The sequence below is a fragment of the Bos grunniens genome, chromosome X (assembly GCF_055505025.1).
Source record: "Bos grunniens cultivar Pamir isolate PY7600 chromosome X, Bosgru_T2T1.0, whole genome shotgun sequence".
Taxonomy (NCBI): domain Eukaryota; kingdom Metazoa; phylum Chordata; class Mammalia; order Artiodactyla; family Bovidae; genus Bos; species Bos grunniens.
The window spans coordinates 70018413-70038561 of record NC_141194.1 but is presented as its reverse complement, the minus strand read 5'-3'; positions in this window follow the sequence as shown (position 1 = coordinate 70038561).

The window sequence follows — 20149 nt, the reverse complement described above, 5'->3', positions numbered from 1 at the left end:
AGAAATAAATGACCCAATCAAAACATGGGCCAAAGAACTAAATGGACATTTCTCCAAAGAAGACATAGAGATGGCTAACAAACACATGAAAAGATGCTCAATATCACTCATTATCAGAGAAATGCAAATCAAAACTACAATGAGGTACCATGTCACACCAGTCAGAATGGCTGCTATCCAAAAGTCTACAAACAATAAATGCTGGAGAGGGTGTGGAGAAAAGGGAACCCTCTTACACTGTTGGTGGGAATGCAAACTGCAAGGAGCTCCAACCAGTCCAACCTAAAAAATTCAGTCTTGGGTGTTCATTGGAAGGACTGATGTTGAAGCTGAAACTCCAATATTTTGGCCACCTGATGCGAAGAGCTGACTCATTTGAAAAGACCCTGATGTTGGGAAAGATTGAAGGCAGGAGGAGAAGGGGATGACAGAGGATGAGATGGTTAGATGGCATCACCAACTCAATGGACATGAGTTTGGGTAAACTCTGGGAGTTGGTGATGGACAGGGAGGTCTGTCGTGCTGCGGTTCATGGGGTTGCAAAGAGTCTGACATGACTGAGCGACTGAACTGAACTGAACTGAGCAGGCACTATGGATAACAGTGTGGAGATTCCTTAAAAAACTGGAAATAGAACTGCCATACGTCCCAGCAGTCCCACTACTGGGTATACACACCGAGGAAACCAGAACTGAAAGAGGCACGTGTACACCAATGTTCATCACAGCACTGATTACAATAGTTAGGACATGGAAACAACCTAGATTGCCCATCAGTAGACGAATGGATAAGAAAGCTGTGGTACATATACACAATGGAATATTACTCAGCTATTAGAAAGAACACATTTGATCAGTTCCAATGAGGTGGATGAAACTGGAGCCTGTTATACAGAGTGAAGTAAGTCAGAAAGAAAAACACCAATACAGTATATTAACACATATATATGGAATTTAGAAAGATGGTAATGATGATCGTATATGCAAGGTAGCAAAAGAGACACAGATATAAAGAACAGCAAAGAGACACAGATATAAAGAACAGCAAAAGAGACACAGATATAAAGAACAAGCTTTTGGGGAGAAGGTGAGGTCAGGATGATTTGAGAGAATAACACTGAAAGATGTGTATTACCATATGTGAAATAGATGACCAGTCCAAGTTTGATGCATGAAACAGGGCACTCAAAGCCAGTGCACTGGGACAACCCTGAGGGATGGGATGGGGAGGGAGGTGGGAGCAGGTTCAGGATGGAGGACACATGTACACCCATGGCTGATTCATGTCAATTAATGGCATAAACCACTACAATATTGTGAAGTAAATAGCATCCAATTAAAATAAATTAATTAATTAAAAAAATAAAGCAGAGACTTCCCTTTGCTGACAAAGGTGTGTATAGTCAAAGCTATAGTTTTTTCTGCAATCATGTATGGATGTGAGAATTTGACCATAAAGAAGGCTGAGTGCATAAGAATTGATGTTTTCAAACTGTGGTGTTGGAGAAGACTCTCCAGAGTCCCTTGGACAGCTAGAAGATCAAACCAGTCAATCCTAAAGGAAATCAACCCTAAATGTTCATTGGAAGAACTGATGCTGAAGCTGAAGTTCCAATACTTTCGCCACCTGATACAAAGAGCTGACTCATTGAAAAAGACTCTGATACAGAAAAGATTGAAGGGAAAAGGAGAAGGAGGCAGTAGAGTATGAGATGGTTACATTGCAGTCCATGGGGTTGCAAAGAGTTACACATGACTTAGCGACTGAACAAAAACAACAGAGGTCTCATCATCTTCCTATTGACAAGGATAGGGCTTGTATTTCAGTAGCTCAGAACTGTGAAGGAACTAAAGAAAAAAGAGGGAAATTGATAAGGCTAATGTTAGATGTATATTTATTTAAGAAAATTTACCCGACTTCACTTTCTTTCATATTTGTATAGATTTACTTAAGTGTTATGTGTTAGAAAAGGACTGAAAAATTAATTTCTCCCAACCATTGCCCAATCTCTACCTACCATTCTCCTCTATCCCACAAATTGGAATTCTATCACTAAAGTTGGGAATTGGCAAGGTATGACATGCAGGTCATATCTAATGTTTATGCCATTAACTTCATATTTATTTAAAGAGTGGTACACTATTACTATAATCAAATTTAGGACATTTTAGAACATTACTGGAATGCCAAAAGGAAACCATTAGCAGTCATTCTCCATTCCCTCCACACCTCCAGCCCGAAACCATCAATAATACGCTTTTTGTCTGTATAGATTTGTCTGTCCTGAACCTTCTATATAAATGGAATCATAAAATATGTGGCATTCTGTGACTAACTTTTTTCAATTTGCATAATATTTTCAAGATTCATTCACATTGTAATATGCATCACCACTCTAATATTTGTTTAATGCTTCATTGTTCAGATATACCACATTTTGTTTATCATTCATCAGTTGATATAAATTTGGATTGTTTTGAATTTTGGACTATCATGAATAAGGCTACTAAGAACTTTTGTGCAAATTTTTGTATGAGTGGAATTTTTTTATTTCTTTAGAGTAAATATGTAGGGATACAGTTACTAGATCCTATGGCAACTCCATTTTAACCTTTTGAGTAACAAACAGGCTGTTTTCCAAACTAAATACACTATTTTGCAATCCCACAAGCAATATATAAGGGTTCCAATTATTACTGCATATCCTTGTAAACACGTTACTTTCTGTATTCTTTTGTTGTTCATGTATATTTATTTTTTAAATTTTATTTTAATTATAGCCATTATAATTGATATGAGCGTGCTTCCCTCAAGGCTCAGGGGTAAATAATCCAATGCCAATGCAGGAAACATAGGTTCGATCCCTGGTTTCGGAAGATCCCTTGGAGAAAGAAATGGCATCCCACTCCAGGATTCTTGCCTGGGGAATCTTATGCACTGAGGAGTCTGGTAAAGTCTGACACAGCTGAGTAACTGAGCTCATATTAATACTAGTACCACACGATCTTGATTACTGCTCCCTTGTATTAGGTTTAAAGTTGAAAATTGAGACTTCTCTAAATTTATTTTCATTTTTTCATTTTCAAGATCAAGAATGCACTTCCATTATTGGGGTCATCTCTAATTTCTTTCAATGATGTTTTGTAGTTTTCAATGTACAAGTTTTCCACTTTATTGATTCATTCATTTTTATATTATTGCAACATATAGCAAGTTATATTATTATATAATAGATACATATCATAGTATTATAAAACAAAATTATATTATTAATTTCATCTTCAGGTTGTTTATTCCTAGGGTATGTAAATATAATTGATTTTTGTATGTTGATCTTATATACTGTAACCTTGTTTCTTAGTTTTAACTTTAGAACAATTAGCTCTAATATTAATTCTTATATATTTTTAGTAGAATTCTTAAGGTTTTCTTTACAGAAGATTATGTCATTTCTGAATATAGATAATTTCTTTCTTTCTGATTTAAATGAGTTGTAATTCTTCTTATCTATTTGCCCAGGTTAGTACTATGTTGAATAGAAGTGATGAGAATGAATATCTATTTTGTTCCAAATAGCAGGGGAGAAACACTCAATTTCACATTCACCAAGAATATGATGTTAGGTTTGGATTGCTGATAGATGTCCTTAAACATGTTGAGGAAATTCCTTTCTCAAATTCCTTACTTTGTTGAGCAGTTTTTATAATGGTAGTGTATTGGATTTCATCAAATGATTCTTCTGTATCTATTGAAATAATTATATATTTTCTTTTTAATTAATGAGGTATATAACACTGATTTTTGGATGTTCAAACAAACCTTTCATTCCTGATATAAGTATTATTTTTAATGATATGTAATATATTTTACATATTACTGGATTCATTTAGTGTTTTTTTTTTGAAGAATTTTGCATCTATATTTGTAAGGGATATTAGTGTTTTGTCTTCATTTCTTGTGATATCTTTTCTAACTTTACTTGTAAGGTACTACTGACCTCATAGAATGAGTAGGGCATGAAATGATTTCTCCTCTTCTGTTTTATTGGAAGACTTTGAGAAGGATTAGTACTAATTCCTCTTTAACTGTTTGGTAGACTTCACAAGAGAAGCCAATTAGTCCTGAGATTTTCTTTTAGGGAAGTTTTTATTATATATTATATTTGTTATATACATCTGTTCATATTTTCTATTTCATCAAAAATCAATATAGTAGTTTGTGTCTTTCTAAGAATGTGTCTATTTTATTGGTTATTAAATTTGTTGGCATCCTAATGTGTGTATAGAGAGAACATATTGCAACACAATAAAAGCTCTTCATGAAAACCCCCACAGCCAACATAATACTCAATGGTGAAATGCTGAAAGAATTCCCACTAAAACCTAGAGTTAGACAAGGATGCCCACTCTCACCACTTCTATTCAGTGTCATATTGGAAGTCGTAGCCACAACAGTCAGGCACAAAAAAGAAATAAAGGGTATCCAAATTGGAAGAGAGGAGGTGAAACTGTCATTATATGCAGATGAAGTGATACTACATATAGAAAAACCTAAAGACTATGCAAAAAATCTACTGGAACTGATAAAAAAGCTTAGTAAGGTAGAAGGATGCATGATTAATACACAGAAATCTGTTGCATTTCTATACATGAACAATGAGATAACAGAAAGGGAAAGCTAAAGGAAAACTCAAAACTTTATTTTTCTTAATTAATATATCTTAATTGGAGGATAATTACTTTACAATATTGTCATGGTTTTTGCCACACATCGACATGAATCAGCCACGGGTCTGAATGTGTCACACCATCCTGAAGCCCCCTCCCACCTCCCTTCCTACCCCATCCCTCTGGGTTGTCCCAGAACACTGGCTTTTGGTGCCCTGCTTCATGCATCAAACTGGCACTGGTCATCTATTTTACATATGAAAATACACGTTTCAAGTTATTCTGTCAAATCATTCCACCCTTTCCTTCTCCCACAGAGTCCAAAAGTCCGTCCTTCACATCTGTGTCTCTTTTGCTGACCTGAATATAGGATTGTTGTTACTGTCTTTCTAAATTCCAGGTATATGCGATAATATACAGTATTTTTGCTTCTCTTACTGACTTATTTCACTGTATATAATAGGCTGAAGTTTCACCCATCTCATTAGAACTGACTCAAATGTGTTCCTTTTTATAGCTGAGTAATATTCCATTGTGTACATGTACCACAACTTCCTTATCCATTCATCTGCTGATAGACATCTTGGTTGCTTTCATATCCTAGCTATTAATAGTGTTGCAATGAACATTGGGGTATATGTGTCTCTTTCAATTCTAGTTTTCTCGATATGGATGCCCAGTAGTGGGATCGCTGGGTCGTATGGCAGTTCTATTCCCAGATTTTTTAAAAAATCTCCACACTGTTCTTCATAGTGGCTGTATCAGTTTGCATTTCCACCAACAGTGTAAGAGGGTTCCGTTTTCTCCACATCCTCTCCAGGATTTATGGTTTGTAGACTTTTTGATGATGGCCATTCTGACTAGTGTGAGATGATATCTCATAGTAGTTTTCAGTTGCATTTCTCCAATAATGAGCAATGTTGAGCACTTTTTGTGTGTGTCTGTTAATGATCTGCATGTCTTCTTTGAATAAATGTCTATTTGTATCTTCTGCCCACTTACTGATTGGGTTGTTTGTTTTTCTGGTATTGAGCTTCATGAGCTGCTTGTATATTTTGGAGATTAATTATTTGTCAGTTTTTTCATTTGCTATTATTTTCCCCTATTCTGAAGGATGTCTTTTCACTTTGCTTATATTTTTCCTTCATTGTGAAAAAGCTTTTAAGTTTAATTAGGTTCCATTTGTTTATTTTTCTTTTTATTTCTATTACTCTGGGAGATGAGTCATAGCGGATCTTGCTGTGATTTGTGTCAGAGAGAGTTCTGTTTATGTTTTCCTCTAAGAGTTTTAGAATTTCTCATCTAACATTTAGATCTTTAATCTATTTTGAGTTTATTTTTGTGTATGGTATTCGAAAGTGTTCTAGTTTCATTCTTTTACAGGTGGTTGACCAGTTTTCTCAGCATCATTTGTTAAAAAGAATGACTTTTCTCCATTGTATATTTTTGCCTCCTTTGTCCCAGATAAGAAGTCCATAGGCACATGTATTTTTCTCTGGACTTTCTATTTTGTTCCACTGGTCTATATTTTTGTCTTTGTGCCAGTATCATACTGTCTTGATGACTGTAGCTATGTAGTATGGTCTGAAGGCAGGAAGGCTTATTCTTCCAGTTCCCTTATTCTTTCTTGAGGTGCTTTGGCTATTTCAAGGCTTATGTGTGCTTCCGTACAAATTGTGAGATTATTTTTTCTAGCTCTGTGAAGAATACCATTGGTAGTTTGAAAGGGAGTGCATTGTACTACAGATTGCTTTGGGTAGTATCCTCGTTTTTACTACATTGATTCTTCCAATCCACGAACATTGTATATTTTTCCATCTATTTGTGTCATCTTTGATTTCTTTCATCAGTGTTTTATAGTTTTCTATATACAAGTCTTTTGTTTCCTTAGGCAACTTTATTCCTAAGTATTTTATTCTTTTCATTGCAATGGTGAATGGGATTGATTCCTTAATTTCTCTTTCTGATTTTTCATTGTTAGTTTGTAGAAATGCAAGGGATTTCTGCATATTAATTTTATATCTTGTAACTTTACTATGTTCGTCGATTAGCTCTAGTAATTTTCTGGTGGTGTCTTTATGGTTTTCTATGTAGAAAATCATGTCATCTGAAAACAGTGAAAGTTTTACTTCTTTTCCATCTGGATTCCTTTTATTTCTTTTTTTTCTCTGATGGTTGTGGCTGGGAGTTCCAAGACTATGTTGAATAGTAGGGGTGAGAGTGGGCACCCTTGTCTTATTCCTGAATTTAGAGGAAATGCTTTCAATTTTTCACCATTGAGGATGTTTGCTGTCCGTTTGTCATATGTAGCTTTTATTATGTTGAGGTATATGTCTGCTTTCTGGAGAGTTTTTTTTTTTTTTTTATCATATATGGGTGTTGAATTTTGTCAAAGGATTTCTCTGTATCAATTGGGAAAATCATATGATTTTTATCTTTCAATTTGTTAATGCAGTGTATCACATTGATTGATTTGCAAATATTGAAGAATCCTTGCATCTCTGGGATAAAGCCCATTTGGTCATGAGGTATGATCTTTTTAATATGTTGTTGGACTTTGTTTGGTAGAATTTTCTTAAGTACTTTTGTATCTATGTTCATCAGTGATATTGTCCTGTAGTTTTCTTGTTTTTGTGGTATCTTTGTCTGGTTGTAGTATTATGGTGATGGTGGCCTCATAGAATGAGTTTTGGAGTTTACCTTCCTCTGCAATTTTCTGGAAGAGTTTCAGTATGATAGGTGTTAGCTCTTGTCTAAATTTTAGGTTAAGCCATCTAATGATTTATAAAATTGCATCCAAAAATACTTAGGAATAAACCTGACTGAAGAGGTGAAATATTTATATGCTTAGAGCTATAAAATATTGATAAAGGAAATTAAAAATGATTCAAAGAAATGGAAAAATATCCTATGGTCTTGGATTGGAAGAATTAATATTGTTAAAATGACCAAACTACTAGAGGCAATCTACAAATTTAATGTGATCCCTGTTAAATTATCCATGGCATTGTTAACAAAGCTATAGTAAATAATCTTGAAATTTATATGGAACCTTAAAAGACTCATAATTGCCAAAGCAATCCTGAGGATATACTACATCAGAGGCATAATCCTCCCAGACTTCATAGACTATTACAAAGCTATAGTAATCAAACATAAGAAGGGGTGGGATAAAAATTGCAGAAGAGCAGGAAGCAGAGTTCACTTCCCTCTTCAGAAATACTGAAAATACACCTACAAGTGGAACAAGTCACACAGAACAGTTAATGAATACCAACAGAAGACCTCAGATGCCTAAAAAGACAATAAAACCTCCATATAATGAGGTAGAACAAAAGGAAAAACAAAAAGAAGGAATCAGGATAGGGCCTGTGCCCTCAAGATGGAGCTTTGAAGGCGGAAAGCTTCGCACACCTTTGGGAAGGCCCTCACCAGTGGAGATATTAGACTGGATGGAGTGGGAATTTTCAAGCCCAAGAGGAAATAGCAGCAACCTATTTGTGGAAGGCAAATGGAAAATAACCTGCACAGAGGGTCAGCACTACCACCTTGCACTTCTCTTTCGGTGTCAGTGTTGGTTGGTGTGTCAGGAGCTGAAACTCAGGCTCCAAAGCTCAGTCTCAGGGAGAGGACCAGGTTTAGGTGTGGAAACAGTTTGAAGAAGTCAGGCCATGGCAACTGATGGTGTACTAGGAAGAATCCTGGACATACCAGAGAGACAAGACACCATTATAGGGAGGCACATGAGGAGAGAGGTGAGACCACCAGAAGAATTTCTATTTCTGTGAGCACTCCCAGGCAATAAGATACAGCCTATAGGAGTTCTAGGTGCAGAGATTAGTCACTACTACCATCTTAAGCTTCAGAGGCTGGCACTGGCCACCTCTTCCAGACCCATAGGAAGATGCCAAACTCACCTATAAGGTCAGAGATAGATTTCTCCATTAAAAATTCTACCAGTGGGCCACAGGGCCCACCATCACTGTCCCAGAAAGACACAAACAGCTTTCCCCATTAGGACTTATGGCCAGGGAGCCCCAGGACCTGCCCACACTGACCTGGAAGCACATGGACAGCTCCTGACATTAGAAATCCCACCAGCAGGTGCCAGGACCAGCTCATGCTGTCCCTGGAGTGCATGGATAACTTTCTCCACTAGAAAATCTATCAGTGGGTGCCAAAAGTACCCCCATCACTTGGGAACATATGAAAACCTCTCACTACTACAAAATCCACCAGTGGGTATCAGGACCCACCCTTCAGTCCCTGGAGGGAGTCTGGGGAGGGCACAGAAGGCTCTTCCCACCAGGAAATCTGCCCAGAGGAAACGCTGAAGCCACAGCTGAGCACCAGGGGCTGGGAAACTATGAAAGAAGAGCTGAAATCCCTCCTGTTGGCTGCATGAACATAGGAGCATGAACACCTCTGTTGACGGCTTCCTAAATTCAGCACCTGTGAAACATCCAAAAGAACATGTCCTCATGTAGCTGGAATGGGTCTGATTTTAACAGCTGTGGGCACCTACACGTGGAGATTGGGCCAGACCAGGGTTCAAATTGCCTCCATAGCTCCCACAATTGAGTGACTACTACACAACTATTGCAGCCCTGGGGCCTGGCCTCAGTTGATCTGCACAAGTGTCTGAGTGAAAACAACAGCCAAGAGTCACCAGGGCCAGTTTCCCACACACCCACAGTTAAGGTGAAACTTAGAGCAATGGCAACAACAGTGAATTTGTGAACCCACACAAAGGGTGAAAGGAGACAGCAATAAAGCATACTCACAGGTGAACAGCTCCAGAGGAGGACTATTCCATAACTTCTCTCCCAGTGGGAGTGCTCCAATCCCACCTATGTCACATCACATCTTAAAAACAGATTTGGGGGGCCCTAATCCAACAACTATGGAGCAGACACTCCCCTTAAAGGGCAGTGGTAACCACAGAGCAAAGGGAAGCCCCATTCAGTATCTAGGACAGGCTCAATCAACACAACACCAATCAAACCTTCTATCAAGGGGATAATGGTAAAAGCCTCTGGACCAATCCTCACCCACCAGGGGTTAGGCACCAGAAGGAAGAGGAGCTATGATCCTTCCACCTGTAGAATGGAGACCACAAACACAGTAAGTTTTACAAAATGAAATGACAAGGCAATATGTTGCAGAGGAAGGAGTTAGATAAAAACTTGTAAGAACAACTAAATGATCAGGAGATAAGCAATCTATCAGATAAAATAATTCAGAGTGATGATAACAAAAATAATCCAAGATCTTGGAAAAAATGGAGACACTAAAAGTCAAAGCAATCTTGAGAAAGAAAAATGAAGCTGGAGGAATCAGGCTCACTGGTTTCAGGCTATATGGCAAAGCTACAGTAATCAAAACAGTACGATCAATGGAACAGAAAGATCCATGGAACAGAAGCATTCAAAAAACAGAAAGATCAATGGAACACACCCATGCATCATACACAAAAATAAACTCAAGATGGCTTAAAGACTTAAATATGACATGTTGCCTAAAAACTCCTAGAAGAGAACATACAAAATATTCTCTGGTACATAAAATGTATCGATATTTTCTTAGGTCAGTCTCCCAAACAATGGAAATAAAAGCAAAATTAAACAAATGGAACTTATTCAAACATGAGCTCTTCCACAGCAAAGAAAATCATAAACAAAGTGAAAAGACAACCTACAGACTTGGAGAAAAGTATTTGCAGGTGATGCAACCAACAAGAGCTTAATTTCCAAATTATACAAACAACTTTTACAACTCAATAACAAAACAAACAATTCAGCCAAAAAAAAGCAGGAAGAAGATGTAAATAGACATTTCTCCAAAGATGATGTACATATAGCCAATGAGCATATGAAATTATGCTCAATATCACTAATTATTAAAGAAATAGAAATCAAAACTACAATGGTGTACCACTTAATGCTTGTAAGGATGGCCATCATTAAAAAGTTTAAATATAATAAATGCTGGAGAGGGTGTGGTGAAAAGGGAACTTTCTTACACTATTAGTGTGAATGTAAGCTGGTGCAGCCACCGTAGAAAACAATATTGAGGTTGCTTAAAAAACTAAAAATAGTTTCCATATGATTCCAGCAATCCACTGAAGAAAACTCTAATTTGATAAGATAACTGCACCTCAGTGTTCATAGCAGAGGTATTTGCAATAGCCAAGACATGGAATCAACCTATATGTCCATCAATAAATGAATATACACACACACAATGGAATACTATTCAGCCATAGAAAATAATAAAGTAATCATGTCACTGGAAGCAACATGAATGAACCTAAAAATTATAATAATAAGTGAAACAAGTCATAAAGAGAAAGACAAATATCACATGGTATCACTTATATGTGTAATATAAAATATGACAGAAATGAACTTATTTACAAAATAGAAACAGATGCATAGACATAGAAAATAAACTTATGGTTATTATAAGAGGGTGGGAGGGATAATTAGGAGTTTGGGTCTGGCAGATACAACCTATTATATATAAAATAGATAAACAAAAAGATCCTACTATATAGCACAGGGAACTACATTCAATATCCTATAACAAACTATAATGGAAAAGAATATGAAAAAGAATAAGTATCTACATATGTTAGTGTGAATCACTGTGCTGTACAGCAGAATCTAATACAATACTGTAAATCAACTATACCTGAATAAAAATAAATGTTGGCATTCCATAACTTCTTTTCATACAGGAATATCATAGTATGCCTTTATAACCTTTATTTGTGTAATCGAATAGCAATGACTCAGATTTTATTCCTGATTTTAGTAATGTGAATCATTTTTTTTCCTTATTAGTTTAAGAGTTTGGATCTTTTAATAGAAGCAATTTTTGTGCAATTTTTCTCTTTTTAAAAATCTTTCCATAAATTTCCATTCGTTATCTTTTGCCTGCTTGCTTTGGGTTTGATTTGCTCTTCTTTCCTTGTGCCTTAGGTGGAAGGTTAGGTTACTGATTTGTGAAATTTTCTTTTTAATATAATTTCTTATGATAAACTATAGACGGATGTTTGTGACATTGTACAGGAGACAGGAATGAAGACCATCCCCAAGAAAAAGAAATGCAAAAAAGCAAAAAGGCTGTATGGGGAGGCCTTACAAATAGCTGTGAAAAGAAGGGAAGCGAAAAGCAAAGGAGAAAAGGAAACATATACCCACTTGAATGCAGACTCCCAAAGAATAGCAAGGAGAGATAAGAAAGCCTTCCTCAGTGATCAGTGTAAAGAAATAGAGGAAACGAATATAATGGGAAAGACTAGAGATCTCTTCAAGATAATTAGAGATACCACAGGAATGTTTCATGCAAAGATGGGCTCAATAAAGGACAGAAATGGTAGGGACCTAACAGAAGCAGAAGATATTAAGAAGAGGTGGCAAGAATACACAGAAGAACTGTACAAAAAAGATCTTCACGACCCAGAAAATCACAATGGTGTGATCACTCACCTAGAACCAGACATCCTGGAATGTGAAGTCAAGTGGGCCTTAGGAAGCATCACTACGAACAAAGCTGGTGGAGGTGATGGAATTCCCGTTGAGCTATTTCAAATCCTGGAAGATGATGCTGTGAAAGTGCTGCACTCAATATAGCAGCAAATTTGGAAAACTCAGCAGTGGCCACAGGACTGGAAAAGGTCAGTTTTTATTCCAATCCCAAAGAAAGGCAATGCCAAAGAATGCTCAAACTACAACACAATTGTACTCTTCTCACACGCTGGTAAAGTAATGCTTAAAATTCTCCAAGCCAGGCTTCAGCAATACATGAACCGTGAACTTCCAGATGTTCAAGCTGGTTTTAGAAAAATCAGTGGAAGCAGAGATCAAATTGCCAATATCTGCTGGAACATTGAAAAAGGAAGAGAGTTCCAGAAAAACATCTATTTTTGCTTTATTGACTATGCCAAAGCATTTGACTGTGTGGATCACAATAAACTGTGGAAAACTCTGAAAGAGATGGGAATACCAGACCACCTGACCTGCCTCTTGAGAAATCTGTATGCAGGTCAGGAAGCAACAATTAGAACTGGTCATGGAATAACAGACTGGTTCCAAATAGGAAAAGGAGTACGTCAAGGCTGCATATTGTCACCCTGCTTATTTAACTTATATGCAGAGTACATCATGAGAAACGCTGGATTGGAAGAAACACAAGCTGGAATGAAGATTGCTGGGAGAAATATCAGTAACCTCAGATATGCACATGACACCACCCTTTTGGCAGAAAGTGAAGAAGAACTAAAAAGCCCCTTGATAAAAGTGAAAGTGGAGAGTGAAAAAGTTGGTTTAAAGTTCAACATTCAGAAAACTAAGATCATGGCATCTGGTCCCATCACTTCATGGCAAATAGATGGAGAAACAGTGAAGACAGTGGCTGACTATATTTTTGGGTGCTCCAATATCACTGTACATGGTGATTTCAGCCATGAAATTAAAAAAAAAAAAGCTCTTACTCCTTGGAAGGAAAGTTATGACCAACCTAGACAGCTTATTAAAAAGCAGAGACATTACTTTGTCAAAAAAGTTCCATCTAGAAAGGCTATAGTTTTTCCAGTGGCCATGTATGGATGTGAGAGTTGGACTATAAAAAAAGCTGAGTGCCAAAAAACTGATGCTTTTGAACTGTGGTGTTGGAGAAGACTCTTGAGAGTCCCTTGGACTGCAAGGAGATCCAACCAGTCCATCCTAAAGGAGATCAGTCCTGGGTGTTCTTTGGTAGGACTGATGTTGAAGCTGAAACTCCAATACTTTGGCCACCTGATGTGAAGAGCTGACTCATTTGAAAAGACTCTGATGCTGGGAAAAATTGAGGGCAGGAGGAGAAGGGGACGACAGAGGATGAGATGGTTGGATGGCATTACTGACTCAATGGACATGGGTTTGGGTGTACTCCAGGAGTTGGTGATGGACAGGGAGGCCTGGCATGCTGTGGTTCATGGGGTTGCAAAGAATTGGACATGACTGAGAGACTGAACTAACTGAACTGATGGATAAAATTTCCCTCTAAGCAGTGATTTTTCTCCATCCCATAAGCTCTGGAACTGTAGTATTTTGTGTTTGTTTTGTTTTAACTCAATGTGTTTTACAATTTCTTTCACATTTTTCTCTGATATAGTGGTTATTTACAAGTGTGTTCATATTTGTTTAAAAAAAAATTGTTATTGTTCAAATTTAATTTACTTTCGTTTTAGTCAAAGTGCATACTAGGTATAGTTTGAGTCATTTCAAATTTGATAATGCTTTATCTATGGCCAAGTATAGGTATATGAAGGAGAATATGTCATGTCTATCTAGAAAAAAGTATGTGTTCTCCTGCTGTTTCTTGAATTTTTCTATAAATGTATATTATAGTGTTAACATCTTATATTTCCTCATTGGTTTTCTGCCTTATCAGTCTATCCATTTTAAAAGTGACTTAGTTCTCTTCAAATATATCAGTTTGTGCTACATGTATTTTGGAGCTCTCTTGTCAGATACAAACATGTTTATAATTATGCCATTTTACTAACGAGAAATCACCATTATATTATAAATATCCCTCTTTCTCTCTAGTAACAGTGTTTGTAACAATGTTTATTTTGTCTGATTTTAGTATAGTCACCCCATCTAATTTTTGGTTACTATTTGTTTAATATATAATTTCCCATTCTTTTATTTTCAACCTATTTTTAGCTTTGAAAACAAAGTATGTCCACTGTAGACAGCATATAGTTGAATATTCTTTTAATTTATTTCAACTTTCTAATTCTTTACTTTTGATTAGATCATTTAATCTATTTAAATTTAATGTTATTATTGGCATTTCCATAGTTTGCTTTTTTTCTTTTGTTTTCTGTGCGTATGTATGTGCTTAGTGCTGTCTGACTCTTGGCGACCCCCTGCCAGGGTCAGGCTCCTCTGTCCATGGGATTCTCCAGGTAAGAATACTGGAGTGGGTTGCCATTCCTCTCCAGGGGATCTTCCAAAGAGCAAGCATCTTTTAATTTCATAGCTGCAGTCACCTCCCACAGTGATTTTGGAACCCAAGAAAATAAACTCTGTCACTGTTTCCATTGTTTCCTCATATATATGCCATGGGACTTGATGCCATGATCTTAGTTTTTTGTTGTTGTTGTTGTTGTTTTTCTTTCCCCCGTCATTGGCTATGTATTTTACATATGGTAATGTAAGTTTCCATGTTACTCTCTCCATACAGCTCACCCTCTCCTCTCCTCTCCCTGTGTCCATAAGTCTGTTCTTTATGTCTTGCTACTGCCACTGCTGTTGCTAAGTCGCTTCAGTCGTGTCCGACTCTGTGCGACCCCATAGACGGAAGCCCACCAGGCTCCCCCGTCCCTGGGATTCTCCAGGCAAGAACACTGGAGTGGGTTGCCATTTCCTTCTCCAATGCATGAAAGTGAAAGTGAAGCCGCACAGTCGTGTCCGATTCTTAGCGACCCCATGGACTGCAGCTGATCAGGCTCCTCCATCCATGGGATTTTCCAGGCAAGAGTACTGTTAAAACTAGGCAAAACTTGGTAGAATGGATCATAGCTATTTTACTGTTGAGTTTTAAGCCAGTTTTTTTCTCTCTCCTCTTTCACCTTCATGAAGAGGCTCTTTAGTTCCTCTTCACTTCCTACCACTAGGGTGGTATCATCTGCATATCTGAAATTATTGTTATTTCTTCTGGAAATCTTGATTCCACCTTGTAATTCATCCAGCCTGGCATTTCACGTAATGTACTCCACATATAACTTAAATAAAGTGAAGTTGCTCAGTCGTGTCCAACTCTTTGTGACCTCATGGACTGTAGCCTACCAGGCTCCTCCATCCATGAGATTTTCCAGGCAAGAGTGCTGGAGTGGGTTGCCATTTCCTTCTCCATGGGATCTTCCCAAGCCAGGGATCAAAGCCGGGCCTCCTGCACTGTTGGCAGATGCTTTACTATCTGAGCCACCAGGGAAGTTAAATAAACAGGTTGACAATATACAGCCTTGACACACTCCTTTCCCACTTTTGAACCAATCTGTTGTTCCATGTCCACTTCTAACTGTTGCTTCTTGACCTACACATGGATTTCTCAGGAGACAGGTAAGATGGTCTGGTACTTCCATCTCTTTAAGGATTTTCAACTGTTTTTTTGTGATCCACAATCAAAGGTTTTAACATAGTCAATGAAGCAGAAGTAGATGTGTTTCTGGAATTCTCTTGCTTTTGCTGTGATCCAATGGATGTCAACAATTTGATCTCTGTTTCCTCTGCCTTTTCTAAATCCAGCATGTACATCTGGAAGTTTTAATTTCCCGTTCTATTGATACCTAGCTTGGAGGATTTTGAGCATGACCTTGCTAGCATGTGAAATGAGTACAATTGTGCGGTAGTTTGAACATTCTTTGGCATTGCCCTTCTCTGTTATTGGAATGAAAATTGACCTTTTCCAGTCCTGTGGCCACCGCTGAGTTTTCCAAGTAGATATTTTCCAATATGCCATTTTTATTCCTTTAGGAGTTTTTAGCTGTATTAATGCTTTCAGTTGTTTTCTTGCTGGTAGTTCTTAGGCTTAATACATATATTTTTATTCATTAGAACCTACTTTTAGATGCTTAATACATATATTTTTATTTATTAGAATCTACTTTTAGATTTATGCCAACTTAATTAAAGTAAAATAAAGGAAATTTATTCCTATATAGCTTCATTTATCCAGTCATTTCTTCTTGCCCGAGTGTTTGTAATCCCATTGACTGTATCCCGCCAGTCTCTTCTTCCTTCATTTACTCTCCCATTTCTGTACTAATCTATATAAGCACAAGACATATGGGAGATATGTATCTTCCAGGTACTTTGGAAGAAATAAGACTCTGTAGATATAGATATACAAACATATGAACAAATTAACAATACCTTGTTAAAATTATTACTATGTATAATTTTGTTTCTTCTAAAGAAGCTAGGAGAAGAATGAGAGCACAATATATTTGTAGAGTTTTTAAAAAGATAATTTCACTCTCTTTTATTAGCTCTGATTCTCTTCATTTCTTCCTGTAGATTCACACTACCACCAAGAGTAATTTTCTTACTCCAACACTGTTATTACCAATATGCTCAATAGACATATATTATGGTTGCTGTGATGCAATTGTATGCATATTGTTTTATGCACTTGCTTTTTAAATTATTTTAGAGAAGAAAGGGAACGATATATGTAATTATGCTTTTTTTTTTTTTAACTGAGTAGTTATCTTTACTTTAGTTCTTTGGTTTTCTATGTTATTTTACATTGTAATGTAGTATCACTTCCTTTTAGCCTAAAGAAACTTTATTCAGTATTTGTTACAATGCATGTCTGCTAGCAAGAAAATCTCTTTCTTAGTTTATTTGAGAATGCCTTCATTTCTCTTTCATTTTTGAAGAATATTTATTCTGCATAAGGAATTCTTGGTTGATCCCCCTACGCCCTTTCAACACTTTGAGCATACCATTTCACTGCTTTGTGACTTCCACTGTTCCTGATATAAAGTCAGTTGTCAATCCAATAGTGGTTCCTCTTATGTTATTGTTTTTCCCTTGCTGTTTTTGTGTTTTTCTCTTTCTTTGGCTTTCATTGTTTTGCTTATGTGTCTGGTTATGGACTTCTTCCTATTAATCTGAATTTAAGTTTCTTTTTTAAATTTCTTGGATGTTAAGGTTAGTATTTTTCACCAAATTGATAAAGTTTACCGCCATCTCTTTTGAAAATGATTTTATGTTCCTTTATTCCTATATTCTCCTTCTGGTATTTCTATTATGCTACTGTTAGTCTCGAGAAGGCAATGGCACCCCACTCCAGTACTCTTGCCTGGAAAATCCCATGGATGGAGGAGTCTGGTAGGCTGCAGTTCATGGGGTCTCTAAGAGTCGGGCACGACTGAGCGACTTCACTTTCACTTTTCACTTTCATGCATTGGAGAAGGAAATGGCAGCCCACTCCAGTGTTGTTGCCTGGAGAATCCCAGAGATGGCAGAGCCTGGTGGGTTGCCATCTATGGGGTCGTACAGAGTCGGACACGACTGAAGCGACTTAGCAGCAGCAGCAGCAGCAGCACTGTTAGTCTGCTTCATCTTGTAGCATCTCTCTTTCAGACTGTGTTCATTTTTCTGTACTCCTTTTTCTTTCTGTTTTCCAGATGCATAATCTCTGTTAATGTATTTTCAAGTTTGCTGATTCTTTTTTTCATTGAAGTCCAGTTGAAGGATGTGGCAACTCACTCCAGTATTCTTACCTGGAGAATCCCATGGACAGGGACTTGGACTTGGACTTGGCTATGGTTCATGGGGTCACACAGAATCAGACAAGACTGAGATGGCTTAGCACACATGGGAAGTTGATTTACAACATTGTATTAGTTTTGACTGTATGACAAAATGATTCAGCTTTACATTATTTTCAGATTACTTTGCATTATAAGCTATTACAAAGCATGCTGATTCTTTAATCTGAAAACAATGCACCCTTGAGTCCATTCATTTGATTTTTCACTTTGCTTATTATATTTTAAATCTCTAGAATTTTCATTTTTATTATATATACTTCTTTTTTATTGGAGTATAGTTGCTTTACCATGTTGTGTTGGTTTTTGCTGTACAATGAAGTGAATCAAATGTGTGTGTGTATATATATATATATATATATATTTAAATTTATATATATATATTTAAATTTATATATATATATTTAAATTTATATATATATATATATATATATATATATATATATATACACACATATATTCCCTCTTTCTTGGATTATCCTCCCACCTTGCTATCCCACCAATTCAGGTCACCACAAAGCACTGAATTGGGTTCCCTGCACTTTACAATAGGTTCTTGCTAGCTATTTTATACATGGTAGTGTATATATGTCAATCCCAATCTCCCACTTTATCACATCCCCATTCCCTTTCATTACTATCTGTGCATCCTCTACATTTGTGTCTCTATTCCTGTCCTGCAAATTGGTTCATCTGTGTCATTTTTCTAAATTCCACATATTTGCATTAATATACAATATTTACTTTTCTCTTTATGACTTCACTCTGTATGACAGACTCTAGGTCCATCCACATCTCAGCAAATAACCCAATTTTGTTCCTTTTTATACCTGAGAAATATTGTGCTTAAGCTGCCTGAGCCAAGAAGTCTTCCACTTTTTGCTGATCTATCTGTATGTGGTTTGGGGAATCCTTTCAAGTCTACCCCATGTCCTACTCTGACTGCTCATTAGTAGTGCATGCACACAATCTTACCAACCCTAAGAGTTTACTGTGATCCCAAGAGGGTTCTTCATGGCTTTCTCTTTCTCTAGAGATCTCTACTGCACTTCTGGCTGTTCTTCTGTTTTGCTTATATCAGAGCTACTGGCTGCCTCTTAATTGTTCTTAGCTGAAATCTCCACTGTTTTGACAAGGCCCCTGGTGGCTCAGATGGTAAAGAGTCTGCCTGCAGAGTGGGAGACCAGGGTTCAATCTCTGGGTCAGGAAGATCCCTGGAGAAGGAAATGGCAACCCACTCCAGTGTTCTTGCCTGGTGAATCCCGTGGATAGAGGAGCCTGGCAGGCTACAGTCCATGGGGTCACAAAGATTTGGACATGACTAGGCGACTTCACTTAGGTATGGAGTTTTCCATTCTTTCCTTGTGGCTTGCCTCTTCTCTTGTTCACATCTCTATGCCATTGAGTAGGAGCTGAGAGTGGAAAATAACACATTATTTTTCTAGGAGTGAATCTTTCCTGTGCCATGAATTTTGGAGGTGGGGTGTGATAGTACTTGATTTTTCTCAGCTTGTTTTTTTCAGAGTAGGATCTCTGCAAAGGAGAATGGAGTTAATCAGGCTCCCACATTTTTTGTCCTTTCTTAGGCAAAGTCTTAACTCTGTGAGTCTAAGTTGGGTAGTCAGAAGAACTTCCAGTCCTTTCAGCTAGATCTGTTTGGAATCGTGCTTAAGCAACATTGATCAAGAGGAGAGCATGAGATAATCATCCTGCCCCTGTCAGGTAAAACTGTAGTATGCCTACAGTAAAGCTCCTATAACACAGAGCTGGGGAGGGCAGAGGATGGGAGCTCATAGCTTAAGTGCCACAGACTCTAACTTTTATTGCTGAGATTTATTAGATTTGGTAGATTTTCTTGGGTAACTATTTCATCATTTCCTATGTGTTGCTTTGAGCAATTTTCATATAATTTAATAATTGTTTTCTATAATTTTCATGAGCTAAATGTTTGTTGCTCTGTGAAGAAAGTCTGCTGAGCTACCCCCACTACCAACCTGTTTTTATAAGTGAAGTTTTATTGTAATGCAGCTATGTTCACTCATATATGAGCTTATTCATGAATACATTTTTGTCTATGCCTACTTTTGAAATCAGTCAGAACTGAGTAATTGCAATAGATTTCATATGGCCAAAAAGTCAAAATTAT